Below are 5335 nucleotides of genomic sequence, written 5' to 3'. Positions count from 1 at the left end.
GCGATGCGCGGGGGCGGGAGCGTGATGATGGCATCGCGTAAGGAGAGGGTGTGAGAAGCTGGATCCTGTGGTGACCCAGTGGCCTAATGGATAAGGCATCAGCCTCCGGAGCTGGGGATTGTGGGTTCGAGTCCCATCTGGGTCGCGTGAGATTAGTTTTGGTGGAAGAGAGGGCGATCATTGGACAGTTAATTGAGAGATGGTTCTTGGCAGCTATCGTCATCACAAATAAAGAGGTGCTTTTGAGAGTTTTAAAAACACTGTCAGCGAATGAGTACTAAAATACGGTCAGACCTAGTGTTCGGTAGCACAGTAGGGTAATTATAGCTAACGGTAATTTACTGTATATTTCAAAGTAGCTAGAAGAAAATATTTGAAATGCTCCTAACACAAAGAAATGATCAGTGTTTGAGGTGACAGCTATCCCAGTTACCCTGATTTGATCATTACACATTATACGAATGTAACACAATATCACTTGTTATTCGGGGTGGGGTGGCTCACGCCTGTAATTCCAGCTCTTTAGGAGGCCAAGGCGAGAGAATCACTTGAGTCCGGGAGTTTGAGACCAGCCTGGGCGACATAAGGAGACGACACCACCCCCGACCCCAACCTCCCCAGAAAAAAAATTTTAAATTAGCAGTAAGTTATAATATGATTGGGCCACTGCACTCCAGCCTGGGTAACGGAGCGAGACCCTGTCTCAAAAAACAAAAACAAAAAAATTCAAAATCAATATGAAGTATCAATCTTTAAAAAGAATTTAAAAACCAGGCCATGGCTCATTCCTGTAATCCCAGCACTTCGGGAGGCCGAGGCGTCACCTGAGGTCAGGAGTTCGAGAACAGACTGACCAACTGTTGAAATACTAAATAGAAAAAATTAGCCAGGCGTGGTGGCGCATGCCTGTAGTCCCAGCTACTTGGGAGGCTGAGGCAGGAGAATCGCTTGAACCCGCGAGATGGAGGTTGCAGTGAGCCAAGATTGCGCCATTGCACTCAAGCCTGGGCAACAAGAGCGAAACTCTGTCTCAAAAAGAAAAAAAAAAAAATTAAAAAACCAAAATGGCCGGGCACGGTGGCTCACGCCTGTAATCCCAGCACTTTCGGAGGCCGAGGCAAAAAACACTGTCATTGAGAGCTTGCAAGTGAACACGAAATCTGCCCCCTAAAAAGAAATATTTACTTAAAAAAAAAAAATTCTTGGCTGGGCACGGTGGCTCACACCTGTAATCCCAGCACTCTGGAAGGCCGAGGCAGCCGGATCACCCGAGGTCAGAAGTTCAAGACCAGCCTGGCCATGGTGAAACCCCGTCTTTACTAAAAACACAAAAAATTAGCCAGGCGTGGTGGTGCGCGCCTGTAATCCCAGCTACTCGGGAGGCTGAGGCAAGAGAATCGCTTGAACCGGCGAGGCGGATGTTGCAGTGAGCCGAGATCACGCCATTGCGCTCCAGCCTGGGCAACAAGAACGAAACTCCGTCTCAAAAAAAAAATTCTTTTAGGCCGGCCGCGATGGCTCACAACTGCAATCCCAGCCCTTTGGGAGGCCAAGGCGGGCGGATCACCTGAGGTCAGGAGTTCAAGACCAACCTGGCCAACATGGTGAAATCCTGTCTCTACTAAAAATACAAAAATTAGCCGGGCGTGGTGGCGCATGCCTCTAATCCTAGCAACTCTGGAAGCTGAGGCAGGAGAATCGCTTGAACCCAGAAGCTGGAAGTTGCAGTGAGCCGAGAGCCGAGATGGTGCCATTGCACTCTAGCCTGGGTGACAGAGCCAGACTCCCTCTTAAAAAAACAATAATAATAAAAATAAAAATTTTAAAAAGTGTTTTTCCCCAGCATTATTGAGATATAATTGACAAATAAAAATTGCACACATTGAGGAAGCATTTATTCTTGCTTAACTTATACTGATTTTTAAAAGAAAAAGAACTTAGCAAACACAAACTGGCGACTAGACATGTGGCATCATCTCTTTTTCTGTCTACTTTTTTGTGTGTGTGTGAGACGGAGTCTCGATATTGTAGCCCAGGCTGCAGTGCAATGGCGCGATCTTGGCTCACTGCAACCTCTGTCCCACAGGTTCAAGCGATTCTGCTGCCTCAGCCTTCTGAGTTCTGTCTACTTTTTCAAGCTAAGATTAGCAATGGGCAGCCACACTTACAAAACTTTCTACCTATTGTTATCCCAAGGGATGTGTGAGCAGGTCCAACTGTGCTGGCCTCAGATTTCCAGGACGGTACCAAGGAAAGTTTACAGCAGAGTAACTGTGGAGTTACCCCATACAACTATGATAAACATAATTTATTGCTGCTGTCTTCAAAATATTATGAACAACAAATTGTAATTAGAACAGTTCGTGTGTTTGTGCATATGTGTGTGTGTGAGAGATCTGCAAATTAGTGAAATAAAAACACACACACAATAATCAGAGTTTAAGCTTTTCAGACCAGTTCAGTTGACTAGCTTGAAAATTTTATTTATTTATGTATTTTTGAGACAGAATCTTGCTCTTTTGCCTAGGATGGAGTGCAGTGCCATGATGGGGGCTCACTTCAACTCCACCTCCCAGGTTCAAGCGATTCTCATGCCTCAGCCTCCAGAGTAGCCTGAATTACAGGAGTGCGCCACGACGCCTGGCTAATTTTTATATTTTTAGTGGAGATGGGGTTTCACCATGTTGCCCAGGCTGGTCTTGCACTCCTGACGTCAGGTGATCCATCCGCCTCAATCTACCAAAGTGCTGAGATTACAGGCATGACCCACTGCACCTGGCCTAGCCTGGAAAGTTTAAACTCTTCTTGCACACTTGTACAAAAGGAACATCCACTGAGTTCATCACTACTCTTTAAAAACAACTAAACACTAAATGCAGTTTGGTATCCTGGGTTGAAGTCTGAAACAGAAAAGGATATTAGTGGAAAAAAATCAGTGGACTCAAATACTGTACAGTGTGGAATTTCATTACTAGTAATGTACCAGTGTAGATTTCTTAGTTTTGACAAATATACATAGTGACGTAAGATGTTAACATTAGGGTTAAGGGATACACCAGAACCCTGCCCTACATTTGCAGCTTTTCTGTAAATCTGAATTTATTCCAAAATAAAAAGTGTATTAAAAGAAAACCCAACTACTAATAACCAGTGGAGAATTTTAACGGACACCTTTGTCCCTTAAGATTAGAAATTAGGCCAGGCACGGTGGCTCACGCCTGTAATCCCAGCACTTTGAGAGGTCAAGGCGAGCGGATCACGAGGTCAAGAGATCGAGACCGAGCACTTAGTGCTGAATGTTTAAACCAGAAAGCATTAATAAATACAGAAGACCAAGAATAATTTCTAGTTCAATTTCTGGTAGGTATCTCAGAGTTGAATATTGGTGGCCACATTAGGTCCTTAGATGCAGTAGGTATTCAAAAAATCTGAACTGAGGCCAGGTGAAGTGGCTCATGCCTGTAATTCCAACACTTGGGGAAGCCGAGGCGAGAGGATCACTTGAGCCCAGGAGTTCAAGACCAGCCTGGGAAACACGGTGAAATCCCCATCTCAACAACAAAATTAAAAAAAAAAATTAGCCTGGTGTGCAGTAGCACACACCTGTGGTCCCAGCTACTCAGGATGCTGAGGTCAGAGGATCCCTTTAGCCCAGGAGATTGAGGCTGCAGTGAGCTGTGTTCATGCCACTGCACTCCAGCCTGAGTAACAGAGCGAGACGCTATCTCAAAACAAACAAAACGGCCAGATGCAGTAGCTCACGCCTGTAATCCCAGCACTTTGGGAGGTCGAGGCAGGCAGATCACAAGGTAAGGAGTTCGAGACCAGCCTGGTCAATATGGTGAAAGCCCGTGTCTAATAATAATACAAAAATTAGCTGGGCATAGTGGCACGGTCCTGTAGTCCCAGCTACTCAGGAGACTGAAGCAAAAGAATCGCTTGAACCCGGGAGGCGAAGGTTACAGTGAGCAGAGATTGCGCCACTGCACTCCAGCCTGGGCAACAGAGTGAGACTCTGTCTCAAAAAAACAAACAAACAAACAAACAAAAAAAACTAAACTGCATGGTCTCCTGTCCCCCACCTGCAGGCAGCGTCTGGAAATTACAGACAGTGACAATGTATCCTTGGTCCCCCAAATGCACAGATATTGGAATGTGCAGCCCCCAAGGCTGGGCACAACAAACTCATCCTGGGTTCTCTGCCCTTTGAGCTTCTGACAGCGGCTCAGTCCTCCACAGTGCTCATCTGCCTCTCCCACCTCCTTCCCCTCCTTTAGCCTCCTTGTGAGCCCAGCTCCTTCTCTCTGGAAGATGTTTCTAGCCTCACTCACCATAGTCCATTGAGCTGGAGTCAGCAAACAGTGATTGAGTGCCTTTACTTTGTCCCTATGCTGGCTCTTGCCTCTGAGTCCAAAAACATTCTGCAAGGCTGGGCGTAGTGGCTCAAGCCTGTAATCCCAGCGTTTTGTGAGGCCGAGGTGGGCAGATCACCTGAGGTCAGGAGTTCAAGACCAGCCTGGCCAACATGGTGAAACCTGTCTCTACTAAAAATACAAAAAGTAGCCAGGTGTGGTCACACATGCCTGGAATCCCAGACACTCAGGAGGCTGAGGCAGGAGAATCGCTTGAACCCATGAGGCAGAGGTTTCAGTGAGCTGAGATCGCACCATTGCACTCCAGCCTGGGTGACAGAGCAAGATTCCAACACAAAAAAACAAAAACATTCTGCAGGTTGCAGGTTCTCCACCCATTCCAAGCTCAGCCCCAGGCCTATGGCGCTTCTCACAAGTCCTGTTTGCCCTCTCTCCGAGCAGTCAGGCTGCATCATGAGTGTTGTCTACGTGTCCAGAGTCTCCTCTTCACTTGCTGTCCTCCCTCCACTGCCACCTGACACACTCCTCCCCAGCAGTGGCCTCTTCATAGACAAATTTAAGGAACACCTTTCAGTCCTTGTCTTGTTTAACTTGGCCCTGACATTTGAAACTCCTAACGAATCTTTCTTCTGGAAACACACTTTTTCTAGGCTTCCAGGAAATCTTTTTCTTGGTTCTCCAGACAACTCCTTAGACTCCTTGACCAATTCCCTCTTGTTGCCAATGATGGAAACAAACCAGCCCTACCTAAACAAAGCACATTATAACTCACTGGAAAGACAGAGGGGAGGGGGTGCCCACTAAACCACTAAAGAGACAGGAGGTGGGGAGCTGTAGGACCAGGTTTGGGAACCTGCAAGAATCAAGACCAGAGCCCCTGAAATAGCAAGAAGCTGGAAGCACAGCAAATGTCAGAGCCAGATGGCCGTCACTGTAGTCAGCGCCTCTGATTATTTGTTTGT

At 46.7% G+C, this 5335-nt stretch overlaps 1 non-coding gene across 1 annotated transcript; it reads left to right on the top strand.

The window, feature by feature from the left end:
• Positions 1–72: 72 nt before the first annotated feature.
• TRNAR-CCG (transfer RNA arginine (anticodon CCG)) lies at positions 73–145 on the top strand. Its single transcript has one exon. It is a non-coding gene; the product is annotated as a tRNA-Arg (tRNA).
• Positions 146–5335: the final 5190 nt, after the last annotated feature.

Source organism: Pan troglodytes, chromosome 19, assembly GCF_028858775.2.
Source record: "Pan troglodytes isolate AG18354 chromosome 19, NHGRI_mPanTro3-v2.0_pri, whole genome shotgun sequence".
Taxonomy (NCBI): domain Eukaryota; kingdom Metazoa; phylum Chordata; class Mammalia; order Primates; family Hominidae; genus Pan; species Pan troglodytes.
The sequence above is the reverse complement of the archived record's forward strand: the minus strand, read 5'-3'. Positions and strand labels throughout refer to the sequence as shown.